Below are 16,261 nucleotides of genomic sequence, written 5' to 3'. Positions count from 1 at the left end.
TTCATCAAAATAGCAATTTTATCATCTTAGACTAAACATTCTAACATTGAGAAATTGACTAGTAGTCCCTGGTCACACAACTGACAAATGCTGATAAGATTAACAGTTAGCCCCTTCACAAGAAGAACATCTTCTAGACTAGGAAATACAGCACACACCAACATTCCAACTCCTTTACTTTCACCTTTGAATCCATCACTAAATCTGACAGAATCTGTGGGCTGAGATCTGATTTCCCCCCGCAATTTTTGAAACCCTGTCATATGCCTAGAGCATCCATTATCAAAGTATTAGTCTACCCTAGTTGAGGTTCTCAAGGGAGTATGAGCTATAAGGTTAATATCCCTTTCTTTAACACTTCTCTTTTTACTCACTTGACTAGACTTGGAATGGTGTGGAGGTTTTTAAGCTCCATACAATTTGTAACAACAAGGCTTTATATGGCCATACTTACCACAATAACGACATCTCCAAGTTGATGATTGAGATTTGGTTGAAGTTACATCATGTCTGCTAGGATGTTGTAACATGTGGTTGGACATGGTGATCATCTTCTTCTTTTTAAAAGGAAAGAACTTCTCTACAAACCTTTTCTTTTGTTGGTTACCAAAAGGATAAGTTACCCTTGTATCTTCAGCTTCTTTCATCAAACTAGTTTCATTTTTCATCCTTCACAAGGAATTTGTCATGTTTTAAATCTTGGAATTTAAGAGAGTTACCTCACTTTGAAGATGAGAGACAATACATAAAAGTTACTTCTTTTCATTCTCTAAATTAGCTATGATCTTTCTCTGGTTTTCCTTTGACTTAAGACTTCCTTCGCACCTTCCATAAGTATCCTTGTAAGACACATCTAGATCTTCATAGAGGACATTTTCATCACAAGATTCTACTTCATCTACCCATCTGCCAGAGAAAGCAGTCACAGGTTTGACAGTCTCAGTATTAGATTCATCATCTGACTCATAATCATCAGATCAAGATACAGAAAAGTCCTTTCTGTGTTTCTTGAGGAAGTTTGGACATTATGTCCTAATGTGACCATAACCTTCACCCTCAAAACATTGAATTCCTTTGCTCTGAATGGACTTCTCTTTAGTTCTGGTATCTTTCGGATCATCATAGTTATTAATGATGTCAGATGAGATGTTCTTAACATTTGGTCTTCCCCTCATGTCCATTCACTCCAAAATTATATTAAATTTCTTCACCAATAACACAATGGTATTTGACAGTCCTTCCTTAGTATCCAGATCATCCTGACCCTCTTTATCTTTCGCATTGGAGACAAAATTTATGATCTTGTTCTTCTTTTCGGATTTGTCACTAATAGCTAATTTAAATGTTTGAAGTGACCCAACAAGTTCATTAACTCTCATGTTGCTGATGTCTTGAGCTTCATCAATAATTGTCACCTTCATGTCAAATTTTCTAGGTAGAGAACTGAGAATCTTCCTAACAAGATTTTATTCTAACATCTTCTCCCCCAAGGCACTGTATGCATTTACTATTTCAAAAAAATTTATGTGAAAGTACTGAATGCTCTCATCATCTTTTATCTTCAGATTCTCAAATCTGGCAGTGAGAAGCTAAAGCCTTGACATCTTTACTTTAGACGTGCTTTCATGAGTAGTACCGAGGATTTCCTAGGAATCTTTAGAAACAATAAATGTATTAATTAACCTGAAAACATACTCGTCCACTCCATTGAATATATCATTCAAGGCTTTAGAATATCCAAGAGTTAAATCATCTTCCACTTTGGACCTGTCTTCTTTTGGTTTCAAGGACTCATTCCCATCTTTGTCCTTTACAACACTCCACCCTTTCAAAACAGCCTTCCAAAATTTGCTTGAATTTCAAAAAGGCTATCACTCTAACCTTCCAATAGTCATAGTTTTCCCCATCTAACATAGGTGGTCTGTTATTGTATCCTCCTTCCATGTCCACAGTACCAGAAAATTTCACTGGAGCTCACCCAAAAAACAAAATAGGGTGCCTGCTTTGATGCCAATTGAAAATTTGGCATTTACAAATAGATGTTAAGACTGACATCCCAACACTAAAACACAATGTCAAGATACATGTTAAGACACCATCTCTTGATAAAAAACTTTTCTCAAATCAATAACTATGTAGAAGTAAATAATAGAAGGTAAAAAACACAACCAATTGTTAACTCGGTTCGTTGCAACTCACCTATGCTAGGGGCTACCAAGCCAGGAAAGAAACCACTATGATAATATTAGTTCAAAGCTTAAAAACCTTAGTTTACAACTTATCGCCTAATCACTACCTCGTGCAACTTCTACCTAGGACACCCCTAGATATGAGATCCCCCTCTCACTTCCCTCAATCAAACCATTGTGATTGTTAACAACAAAAACAATTGATAGAAAATATACTTCAAATTACATAAATTTACACTCTTGCCTTAGGTTTAGTATTCTCCTTTTATAAGTCAATACAACCATTGGGCTTGGATATTCAATTTGGCTATAACCTTTTACAAATCAAATCATATCAAATCTTCAAATGCTTGGATATTCAATATGCCTAGGGTTTCTCAGACGGAATTTTCATCAAGTAAGAATGCTTCTGCACAAGGGTTATATTTCTAGAACCACTTGTGTGGGCTGCAAGCTAAAAAGCCCACTTAAGTGTATGTGCACCATACCTTATGAGGTACCATATATCACTTAAGCGGGTGATACCTTACCATAGTCCGTATTCTACTTAAGTGCATCGTACCATACGGTGTTACTTATTTATTTTATCTCTCATCAATTTGTCCTTGTGTGTGACCCTATAGGTTCTCGCGACATTGTCAATTATATTAAATCACGTGTTTAACATAATAAATAGTGAGCAGTATCTAGCAACACATCACTGCTACCTAAGTCACGAAAATGTCATGTGATATAACAAAACCTCTTTTCATGATAATACTTGTGTGTACAATTACCCTTTTGCCCTTATGTCTATTTGAACATAAGGCATAGACCGTGTCACCCTTGTCCAGTTCAATATTGGGCCCTTAAACATTTACCCAATCATGCAGGACGGGAAAATTCCATCTAGGTCACTTATGTCCCTCAACATGCTTTGTGTAGTACCTATTAACTATCTTTATGGTCATCCAGTTACGGATAACGTTTGATCAACAATAAAATATTTGACTCTACATCTAGGATCCATAGTGGTTTCAGGTCGAAGGGTGGTATACACCACTTATCACCATGAGAATAACATACACTTTGAATAACATTCTATATAGTATTCTCATATCTAGTCAATCCAGTATATATATATATATATATATATATATATATATGAGGAGGGATCAAATTACACCCGAAGAGTTACACCACGAGTTACACTCGTTCAATAACTACATCTCGAATTAATATTTTTTAAATTCAACCGTTGGATTGAAACATAATATCATATAGATCATACCTATAAAGTTTGAGCTTAATCTATAATGATTTACTATGTCATTGAATTACATCAAAATTAACGTTATATGAATGCTCATTTTGACGTTAATATTTGGATATCTTGATGATATAGTAAATCATTATAGATTAAGCTCAAACTTTATAGGTATGATCTATATGATATTATGTTTCAATCCAACGGTTGAATTTAAAAAATATTAATTCGAGATGTAGTTATAGAACGAGTGTAACTCGTGGTGTAACTCTTCGGGTGTAATTTGATCCCTCCTCTATATATATATATATATATATATATATATATATATATATATATATATATATATTACTCCTAATATTTATACCTATGTTAAGACTTGATAACTCCTTATCCTTGATCCATGAGATGTGAATATCAGTCTATCTATATAATAGTCTAAATGCTTTAATGTTATCCTACTTCGCAATGAAGCCCGACTACATATACTTTAAAAATAATGTTCTTATGTTTAATGATTCTCATGATTAAGTCAAACTTAACGTTTCATTAAACGGACTAGCTATTCTAGGGACTTTATTATTTTGGAAAAACAAACGTAATAAAGAAATGCCTTTTATTATTAATAAATTATTCGATACAAGTACCAAAGTATTGGCCTCTAGGGCTTATTCCAACAGTAATGTCTTAGCAATATGTTTACGACATCTTGTCCAACATCTTGCTGAACATCTTGTTTTTATCAAAATGAAGCCAACAAACCAAACCCTAACATAAATTTTTGACGAATCTGATTCATCATCATTGCTGTCAATTTTGGAAAAGAACAAATGTTTGATTTGTTGCACACATTCCTTTGCATGTAATATATTTTCAATGGCTTTTGCATGCATTTGTTTCTAATATAAAATTAATTATTTTGATATATAAAATAAAATTTCAATTAAAAGATAAGAGATTATGTAAGAGCACCAGCCTTGAACCAATTTTTTTCTGCACTTGAAAACTGTAACGCCCGATATTTAATTAATTATTTAATTAAATATTTTCTAATATTTTTGTGATTAAATTGTCAAAATTGTGAAATATTGATTTAAGTTGTGTTGGTTTTAGTTGAATTAATTTAGTTGAATTCAATGGTAGAATTAAGTATTGGAATAATAATAATTATTATTATTTATATGAGCTATAATGATTAAAAGTAGTAAAAATGAGCGCGTTAAAGTGTAGCCCACTAAGAGTAACAGAAATATAATATTATTATTATTATTATTACTATATTGATTAGTAAATAAATAAAAATTAGAAGTGCAGTAGAGGGAATATTAGGTTTTATCAGAATAAAATTGGAACATGAGAGTGCCGAGAAGAGGAGAACCAAAAAGGGGCAAAAATCTATAATCCGATCAGAGAGTCTTAGAGCAACCTTTAATCCAAGGTAAGGGTGGGGTTCTGACTCTATAATAGGGTATATGATGAATAGTATGTGGGATTGGGTTTGTAAAATTGCTTCTTTTTTGTGTTTGATGTGTTGTGGCTAATGAAGGATAGAAAAACACTTAGAAAGGGGGGATTGAATAAGTCTACTTCAATAACTTAGAAGATAAAAACAATGAACACAATTATTTTTATCCTGGTTCGTTGTTAATCAAACTACTCCAGTCCACCCCCTTAGAGTGATTTACCTCAACTGAGGATTTAATCCACTAATCCAACTGATTACAATGGTTTTCCACTTAGATAACCTCTAAGTCTTCTAGAGTATACAGATCACAACTTGATCACTCTAGAAATCCTTCTAGAGTCTACAGATAACAACTTGATCACTCTAGATATTCTTTTACAAACAATGTAAAATAAAGCTTACAAGAGTATAGATTTGCTTCTAATAAAGCTGTAATCACAACTGTGATATTTCTCTTAAGATCTAAACTTAACACTCACTGAAATATTACAAGAGTTTGTGAGGTTGAAGATGAAGTTCGTAAGCTTTTGAATTTGACAGCGTTTCAGTATTTTTGCACAAGTGTTCTTACTTTGCTTCTGATCAGAACTTCTATTTATAGGCGTTGAGAGGAAATGACTATTAGGAGCATTTAATGCTTTGTGTGAATAGTACAACGCTGCATTTAATGTTTCACACTTTTGTCAACTACCTCGAGCCTTGCTTCTCCTACTTTTACTGACTTTGCCTTTTGTAGCTTCTAACATTCCTTTTGTCTGTCAGAGATTTGACGTTTAAGCCTTTCATCGTGTACTTTCTTCTGGACTCATATTTTGTAGATAACAACGTTTGAATATCAGAGTCAACAGCTTTGGTGCAAATCATCTTCTGTTTTCTGACTTTGAAGAGCTTTGAGCGTGATACCATCACATCTTCAGAGCTTGTGCTTCTCACTTTATTCTTCTGATGCTTTCAGTTCATGTTCTGATTCTGCTTGACCATCTTCTGATGTCTTGCCAAAGCATATTCTGATGAAGCCATCCAGAACCTTCTGAGTCAGTTGCTTCTGAGCGCTGATTTGTGCATACTCTTTATATATTTCCTGAAATGGAAAATGCAAAGGATTAGAGTACCACATTGTCTTATACAAAATTCATATATAATGTTATCATCAAAACACATAATATTGATCAGAACAAATCTTGTTATAACAATCTCCCCCTTTTTAATGATGACAAAAACATATATAATTGATATGAATTTGTATCCAGAATATCAGATGAACAAAGACAATTACACAGATATAGCATAAGCATATAATCAGAGTGTGACAATATGCCTCCCCCTGAGATTAACAATCTCCCCCTGAAATTAATACTAGAAGAATTTATAAATAAAAGACTTCCCTGAGTATTTTTCCATTTCGGTTGAGACTTTCACTTTGAATTTAGAACTTCAGAACATTCAGAGCTTCTCTTCAGAGCTTCCATTGGACAGCTGCAGAGCTTTGAATTTCTCTTTGTAATCAATTGTATCAGAGCATTCTTCTTGCTTCTAATCTTGAAGCTTCAGAGCACTAAGCTTGCTTCAATTCTTTAAGAGCATTCTTTTCCTTAGAATTGCTTTTTCCCCGTGTATTTGCTTCTCATTTTGGGCTTTGTCCAGAATATCATATTCTTGCAAAACTATCAGAGACAGAAAAACTTGCAAATAATGTTAGGAATGTTGAGACTTAATCCCAGCAACTGATATTATAAAACAATTCAATTATCACATTTCTCCCCCTTTTTGTCATATCATCAAAAATCATAAAAGATTCAGATTAAAATGACACATAGAGTGAAGAAGGAAAATATAATTTTTCATTGATAGAGTTAGAAGATAATCAGTACAGAAACAGGTGCAATTCACGCAGATGCAGAAAACAAAGAAAACAAACTACGACTGGCTAAGCTTAGAAGCTAAGATGGCCAGAAGGTTCTTAATCTCAGTAGTGTCTTCAACTTGCTTCTGAGTAGCTTCCTTCTGATCCTCCATAAAGGATCTGAACTCAGCATGTGTGTCCTCGTGCTTGTCCAGACGAAGAGCCAAGTTAGCTTGATTCTATTGGAGCTCCTTCATAGTGTTTATTAGCACAGAAGCAGAAGGACCAGCAGAAGCAGCATCAAAGCTGTTGTCCAAAACAGGAGGATTTGTAGCATCAACTTGAACCATAAGAACATCTTCATGATTTTCCTCAACAGGAATCTCTGTAGCAGGATGTTCTAGGCCTTAGAGAATTGCAGCTAGATTTTATGGAGGAGTTGGAGCAACAGGTTCTGGAGGGTATTCAACTTCTGGATATACCATATTTGGTGCCTTATCAGAGGGGTTCTCCCTAAACCAGTTGAATAAAAACTGAAAATCTCTAGTTAAAACCTTGTATGGATGTGGCTTCCACACAACAATTGCTAGAGGATTCTCTTCTCCTGCAAGCTCATCAACGAACTCCTTCTCTTCAAGAGGCTTCCAGCTGGTGATGGGATGGTAGTATCTTCCATCATCATACTCCAGAAGGTATCCAGAAGGATCAGGAGCAGCAGCCAAGCACTCTTTCTGAAGATCCAGAAAGTCAGCTTGAATCTCCCTACCAACGGTTCTCCAGAGCTTGCCAGCAGCAACATGATCCAGTTTGGCATCATGTGCAACCTTCAGAGCATCTAAACCTGTTCTGACCTTAAGTGTTAACAATTCAAAAAGTGTATCAACAGAAGGTTTAGGAGGTGATGTTCTGGGAAGAGAGTTTGGTATTTGGAGATGAAGAGAAGAGATTGGCTTATCTGGGTAAGAGAGGGAATATGATTGAGGAGCTTTATCCAGAACAAACAATGTTTCAGAAGAGGGTGGTTAAGAGGATTTAGCTTTATGGTTTGAGTCTAAAACCACAACAACAGGGTCAGAAGTTGGTTTAGGTTTACGGTTTTTGTTCATAAGGTGGGTGAAAGAATCAGAATCAGAGGGTTCAGAAGATGAAGGTGTGAAATTGCATAACACAGCAGTGTTTACAAGAGTATAGTTGAGCTGAGGAGGAGGTTGAGAAGTGGATACATTTGCGTGAGGAGGAATGATGGTGTTTAGGGGTGTGCCTTCAAAGATAGGTTCAGAAACTGGGGGATCAGAATCAAGAATAGGCGTAGTTCCTTTAGACTTGGGTGAAGGAGGAGGGGTGAGAACTTTGGTGGTTGGAGATGGTTTAGAAGGGGCTTTTTCTGGTTGAATTTCTGGGTTAGCTTCTATTGATACATTCTTCGAATTAAAAACAGGAACAGAGTCAGGTTCAGAAAGTACAATACCTGAAGGCCGTTGCTTCTTCTTAGCAGGTCCTTCTCTAACTGTCTTCTCTTATTCTCCTTCTGTATCACTACATTCTTCTTTCCTTTTAAATCTTCCTTCTCCTTTTCCACTTCCTTCTTCTTTTCTTTTTCAACTTCTTTCTTCTGCAGCATCTTTTCTTCTTCTTTCTTTTCTTCCTCTTTCTTTTTCTTATTTTTTTCTCTTTCTTCCTAACTTCCTTCTGTTTCTTCTTCTCTTCTTACTTTTTCTCTTCACTTATTGTTGGAAGATCCAACTTTCTTTTTGTTCTTCTTTCTTGCTCAGGCACTACTTCTGGAACATGATCAGCAGTAGTGAGAGCTTTCTGCTTGCTTATCTAGATAGGATCACAATTAGAACCAGCTTCCCTGTGCATAGCAATATAGTGGACAATAACTTCTGGATGTTCATTCCTGATTAATAACTCAAAATCATCTAGAACAGGACCTCTTCTGGACCTAACTTCTGTGTTTAATTGAGGAGTAGAATCAATAGACTTGATTATGCCCATTTTCTTCAGAGTATGAGCATTCAGAGTACTTCCAATAATGGTGTAAAGATTTTTGATAATGCCAGCGTTCTCCAGATTTTCAACAATCTTTGTCAGAACCAGAAGATTTGTGATTATCCTTCCAAAAGGAATAATGTTCCTCTTTTTGTTTGGATACTGCAGCCTGTTTTCTTCTCTAGAATCATTCACAGCATGCCACATGTGATTGAAATTGATGAAGGGAAGATCCACCTTGATTTGTTTACCAATATAATACGTAATGTATTGTTGGTCCTTGTTTATGAAGTTTGATGAACTTGTTGATTTTCTGTGGTAGAAGCAACCCAGAAGGATCTTAGTCCATACCTTGTATATAGTTTTTAGATCCTTAACTTCCTTTGACTTCTTTCCATTCTGAAAGATCTCAGCATAAACAGCATCCCAATCAGTTCTGGGAGTTGCTTCAGTAACGCCTTCAACATTCATCAACCCAAACAACTTCCTTGTGAGGGGTTCTGTAATTGAGAAGAGTTCACCATGAATTATGGAGAGAATTGCTTTAGGCATAACAGTTGCATGAACCCAGAATTCTTTCACTAAGTCTGGATAGACTGGTCCACACAGATCATAGAATAGAGGTCCCTAACCTTGAAACACCATATTCTCTGTAAGATGAACATCATGTTTTTCCAGATTATCAAAATCTACCATCAACTCGCAGATAACTTCCAACTGATCCAACGGAATCAAGCAAGTTTTCTGGGGAATAAGTTTTTGCTCTTGATCTTGTTCTTGTTGATGTTGTTGCCGAGAAGACGAACCAATATTTTGATTTGAAGGGGAAGCCATTGAAGCACTTCTGAGATTATTGGGTTTCTTTTTAGGGCTTGAGAAGAGATAGAACAAATGACAAAAACTCATAAAAACTAGAGAATTATGAATGTGTCAAAAGAGAAAAAGAGATTATGAGAGGAGATTAAATAGGCACGGATTTAAAATAAAAGGCAATTAAATTATGAGAATGAATAGTTACACAATGTAGAGAATCAAATGCATTTAATGTTGAGTGACGTTAGGGGAAAACGTGATATTTAAAATGATAGGCATAGTTACCTAGGGCGGCGTCTCATCAACTGCACGCATGCTTGTCCCTTCAGAATGAACACGTGTTCATCATCTGGAATAGCTGGTGACAGCTGTTTTGCTTTAAAAGAAATTCTGAATCAACTTAGACATATGAAACATTAGCAATAATAGAATCAGAATATCTAATTGATAAACAAGTTCAGAATATCTGATAAGAAAATAAATAAGCATTTGAAATCTAATCCATATATCAGATCTTCTCATCCTTTCACTCTGGGCATAAATCCATACTGATATTCTTCAGAATGAACTTAAACCTATCTTCAGCAAGGGTTTTTTTGAAGATATCAGCCCACTGATGTTCTGTATCCACAAAGTTTAAAGAAAGAACACCCTTCTGAACATAGTCCCTAATGAAGTGATGTTTGATCTTAATATGTTTAGCTTTGGAATGTAAGATAGGATTCTTAGATAAACAAATAGCATAAGTATTATCACAGAAGATAAGAATTTTACTCTCATATATCTGATAATCTTCTAGCTGACTCTTCATCCAGAGCATCTGTGTACTACATCCAGCAGCAGCATTATATTCAGCTTCTGTTGTAGAGAGGGAAATTGTGGCTTGCTTCCTGTTGTACTAAGAGATCAAATGACTTCCTAGAAACTGACAGCTTCCAGAAGTACTTTTCCTTTCAACTCTATCTCCAGCGTAATCAGCATCACAAAATCCTACTAAGTCGTATTCTTCAGATCTTCTGTAGACTAAACCAACATTAGTAGTACCTTTCAGATACCTCAGAATTCTCTTAACAGCAGTTAAGTGAGATTCCCTAGGATCTGATTGGAATCTAGCACACAGGCTTACACTGAATAGAATATCAGGTCTAGAAGCAGTAAGATATAGAAGAAATCCAATCATACCTCTGTAGAGCTTATGATCTACCTTCTTACTTACCTCATCCTTACCTAATACACACGTTGGATGCATAGGAGTCTTTGCTTCTTTGCTTTCTGAAAGATTAAACTTCTTCAGAAGTTCTTTCACATACTTGGTCTGATGAACATAAGTTCCTTCAGAAGTTTGATTGATCTGGATCCCAAGGAAATACTTGAGTTCTCCCATCATGCTCATTTCAAACTCTGTTTGCATAGACTTAGCAAACTCCTTTCCAAGTGTAGCATTAGATGTTCCAAATATAATATCATCAACATAAATTTGGAAAATTAAAATATCCTTTTTAAAGGTTTTACATAAGAGAGTTGTATACACTTGTCCTCTATTGAAACCATTATCCAGAAGGAAAGAACTTAATCTTTCATACCAAGCTCTGGGAGCTTGCTTCAGGCCATATAATGATTTCTTTAATTTGAAAACATGTTCTGGAGACTTAGAGTCTTCAAAACCAGGAGGTTGGTGGACATATACTTCCTCATCTATCTAACCATTTAAGAAGGCACTCTTAACATCCATCTGATACAGAGTGATGTTATGCTGAGTGGCAAATGAAATTAATAAGCGAATAGATTCTAACTTGGCCACTGGTGTAGAGGTTTTTGTATAGTCAATGCCTTCTTGCTGACTATAGCCCTGAGCAACCAGTCTGGCTTTATTTCTTACAACTTCTCCTTTTTTCACTTAGCTTGTTTCTGAAGACCCACTTAGTTCCAATGATGTTAAATCCTTTTGGTCTTGGAACCAGATCCTAAACATCATTCCTTGTAAACTGATTTAGTTCTTCTTGCATGGCAATTATCCAGTCAGCATCTTCCAGAGCTTGATCAACAGAAGTTGGCTCAATCTGAGATACTAGACCAAATTGACATTCTACATTGTTCTTAAGGAATACTATTGTTCTGATAGGACCATCTTTCTTTACAATGATAACATCTTCTAGATGAGCAGAGTTGAGTCTAGAAGATCTTCTGGGTGTTGGCTCTTCAGATATTCTGAGATTCTCTAAAGAAGCAGCAACTTGATCTTCTGAAACTTTGCTTCTAGGTTCTTCTTGATCTGAGTTAGAGATTTCTATATCTGCAAAATTCTCAAACTGCTTTGGCTTTTCAAGACCAAGCTTGTCATCAAATCTGATATTGATTGACTCTTCCACTACAAGAGTTTCAGTATTGTATACTCTGTAGCCATTTGAGCGTTCAGAATATCCAAGTAAAAAACACTTCCGAGCTTTAGAATCAAACTTATGCAAATGATCTTTAGTATTCAGAATATAGCATACACATCCAAATGGATGGAAATAAGAAATGTTGGGCTTTCTGTTCTTCCACAATTCATAAGGAGTCTTATTTAGAATAGGTCTTATAGAGATTCTATTCTGAATATAACATGCAGTGTTAATTGCTTCTGCCCAGAAATGCTTAGCCATATTGGTTTCATTGATCATAGTTCTGGCCATTTCTTGTAGAGTCCTATTCTTTCGTTCTACAACTCCATTTTGCTGTGGAGTTTTAGGACAAGAGAAATCATGGGCAATACCATTTTCTTTGAAATAAATCTCAAAGAATTTGTTCTCAAATTCGCCACCATGATCACTTCTGACCTTTATGATTTTGCATTCCTTTTCAGATTGAATCTGAGTGCAGAAGTCAAAGAACACAGTATGAGACTCATCCTTGTGTTTCAAGAACTTTACCCATGTCCATCTGCTATAGTCGTCTACGATGACTAATCCATATTTCTTCCCTCTGATTGATGCAGTTTTGACTGGGCCAAAAAGATCAATGTGCAGAAGTTCTAGCGGCTTAGAGGAAGAGACAACATTTTTAGACTTGAATGCAGGTTTTGAAAACTTCCCTTTCTGACATGCTTCGCAAAGAGCATCTGATTTATATTTCAGATTAGGGAGTCCTCTGACCAGATTAAGTTTGTTAATCTGAGAAATCTTTCTCAAACTAGCATGACTTAATCTTCTGTGCCAGACCCACTGCTCTTCACTAACAAACATAAGGCAAGTAACTTTTTGATTCTTAAGATCTCGAAGATCAATCTTGTAAATGTTGTTCTTTCTCTTGCCTGTAAATAGGATTGAGCCATCCTTCTGACTAATAGCTTTACAAGACTCTTGATTGAAGATAATGTCATAACCATTGTCACTTAATTGACTTACCAATGCATATGGTTCCAGAGCCAATGATCTTGCCCTTCTGGTTCCCTCCAAACATAACATCTCCAGCAGATTTAAGCTCCAGGTCTTGGAATACAGACCTTCTTCCTGTCATGTGTCGCGAGCACCCAAAGTTCAGGTACCATGACATGTTTTCCTTTGTCTTTTGAGCCTTGAAGGAGATCTGCAACAGGTATAATCTTTTCCTTAGGTACCCACATTCTTTTGGGTCCTTTTGGGTTAGTTCTCCTCATGTTCTGGTTGAACTGAGGTTTAGCACAGAATTTTTCATAAGATTTTCTTGTGTGTGCAACATATTTCTTGGTGTGTGTTATGTGGAAACTCTTAGAGTTAGATGTGTGCTTTATATAATGAGAATGGCCAAACTTGAACTCATCAACTGGTTCAAGTTTATATGGGGTTTCACCCTCATAGCCTATGCCAATTCTCTTGTTTCCACTTACACCATATATCATAGAGGCTAGCTGACTTCTGCCTATACCTCTAGATAGAAACTTCCTGAAACTCAAGTCATATTCCTTAAGAATATTTTTCACACTTGGAGTAGACTTTTCTGAACTTGAAGATGATTCAACATCTTTAGATAGTTTCAAAACTTTTTCTTTAAGTTCAGCATTTTCTATTTCAAGCTTCTTAGTTTCAGATGCAAAGAGCTTTCTCAGCTTTTTGTATTTGATACTAAGTTTAGCCTTGATTTCCATAAGTTCAGTTAAGCTGGAAACTAGCTCATCTCTAGAAAGTTCAGAAAATACCTCTTCAGAATCTGAGTCTGATGTAGATTCTGATTCATCATCAATAGTGGCCATCAGTGCTATGTTTGCCTGCTTATCTTCAGAGTCTGAATCTTGATCAGAGGAATCTTAGTCATCCCAAGTAGCCATAAGACCTTTCTTCTTTTCAAACTTTTTCTTGGGCTTATCCCTCTGAAGCTTTGGACACTCATTCTTGTAATATCTAGGTTCCTTGCATTCATAGCACGTCACCTTCTTCTTGTCAGATCTTCTTTGTCCAGAAGATTCTCCTCTTTTAGGCCTTTTGAAGTTCTTGAAGTTCTTGAACTTTCTCTGCTTGCTTTTACAGAGTTGATTTACTCTTCTAGAAATCATAGAAAGTTCATCTTCTTCTTCTTCTTCTTCTTATTCTGACTCTTCAGAATCTTCTTCTTCAGCCTGAAAAGCATTAGTGCATTTTTACTATTAGATTTTAATGCAATTGACTTACCTTTCTTCTGAGGTTCATTTGCATCCAGCTCTATTTCATGACTCTTCAGGGCACTGATCAGCTCTTCAAGAGACACTTCATTCAATTTCTTTGCAATCTTGAATGCAGTCACCATAGGACCCCATCTTCTGGGTAAGCTTCTGATGATCTTCTTCACATGATCAGCTTTGGTGTAGCCTTTATCTAGCACTCTTAATCCAGCAGTCAAAGTCTAGAATCTTGAGAACATGGCTTCAATGTTTTCATTTTCCTCCATCTTGAATGCTTCATACTTCTGGATTAGAGCTAAGGCCTTCGTCTCCTTAACTTGAGCATTACCCTCATGAGTCATCTTTAAGGATTCAAAGATATCATGAGCAGTTTCTCTGTTTGTTATCTTCTCATACTCAGCATGAGAGATAGCATTTAGCAATATAGTTCTAGACTTGTGATGATTCTTGAAGTATTTCTTTTGAGCATCACTCATGGCTTGTCTAGAGACCTTGACACCTTGAGCATTAACAGGATGTGTGTAACCATCCAGCACTAGATCCCATAAGTCACCATCTTGACAAAGAAAGTAACTTTCGAGTCTATCTTTCCAGTACTCAAAGTTTTCACCATCAAAAAATGGTGGTCTATTATAGCCATTGAAACTTTTGCTTCCATTACCATTGTTGTTTTGTTCAGGAGTAGGAGTAGATGAAGTTGTTTCAACCATTATAACTTTGTGTTTTTCTCCCTGAATCTTTTGTCTAACACGGTTAAGTGCTTGCACCTAGAACCGGCGCTCTAATGCCAATTGAAGGATAGAAAAACACTTAGAAAGGGGGGGATTGAATAAGTGTACTTCAATAACTTAGAAGATAAAAATAATGAACACGATCATTTTTATCCTGGTTCATTATTAACCAAACTACTCCAGTCCACCCCCTTAGAGTGATTTACCTCAACCGAGGATTTAATCCACTAATCCAACTGATTACAATGGTTTTCCACTTAGATAACCTCTAAGTCTTCTAGAGTATACAAATCACAACTTGATCACTCTAGGAATCCTTCTAGAGTCTACAGATCACAACTTGATCACTCTAGATATTCTTTTACAAACAATGTAAAATAAAGTTTACAAGAGTATAGATTTGCTTCTAATAAATCTGTAATGACAACTGTGATATTTCTCTTAAGATCTCAACTTAACACTCACTAAAATATTACAAGAGTTTGTGAGGTTGAAGATGAAGTTCGTAAGCTTTTGAATTTGACAGCGTTTTAGTATTTTTGAACAAGTGTTCTTACTTTGCTTCTGATCAGAACTTCTATTTATAGGCGTTGAGAGGAAATGACCGTTGGGAGCATTTAATGGTTTGTGTGAATAGTACAATGCTGCATTTAATGTTTCACACTTTTGTCAACTACCTTGAGCCTTGTTTTTCCTGCTTTTACTGACTTTGCCTTTTGTAGCTTCTAACCTTCCTTTTGTCAGTCAGTGATTTGACGTTTCAGCATTTCATCTTGTACTTTCTTCTAGACTCAGATTTTGTAGATAACAACGTTTGAATATTAGAGTCAACAGCTTTGGTGCAGAGCATCTTCTGTCTTCTGACTTTGAAGAGCTTTGAGCGTGATACCATCAGAACTTCAGAGCTTGTGCTTCTAACTTCATTCTTCTGATGCTTTCAGTTCATGTTCTGATTCTGCTTGACCATCTTCTGATGTCTTGCCAGAGCATGTTCTGATGAAGCCATCCAGAACCTTCTGAGTCAGTTGCTTCTGAGCGCTGATTTGTGCATACTCTTTATATATTTCCTGAAATGGAAAATGCAAAGGATTAGAGTACCACATTGTCTTATACAAAATTCATATATAATGTTATCATCAAAACACATAATATTGATCAAAACAAATCTTGTTCTAATAACTAATACTGAATAATTGCTATTATCAATGAATTGTAATTATGACTAAAAAAAATTGTTTTGTGTTTTGGGTATAATTTTTGTAAATTTCCAGTTTCTCTTCTAGCTACCTTCATTTCATGAGCTTCAAGAGTGCTTTGAAAATATTTAATCTTTATGCTATCCAAGTCCTTTGTCTCTTCGATAGTTACAA

This window comes from Vicia villosa, linkage group LG4 (assembly GCF_029867415.1).
Source record: "Vicia villosa cultivar HV-30 ecotype Madison, WI linkage group LG4, Vvil1.0, whole genome shotgun sequence".
Taxonomy (NCBI): domain Eukaryota; kingdom Viridiplantae; phylum Streptophyta; class Magnoliopsida; order Fabales; family Fabaceae; genus Vicia; species Vicia villosa.
This window is presented reverse-complemented; position numbering follows the sequence as displayed.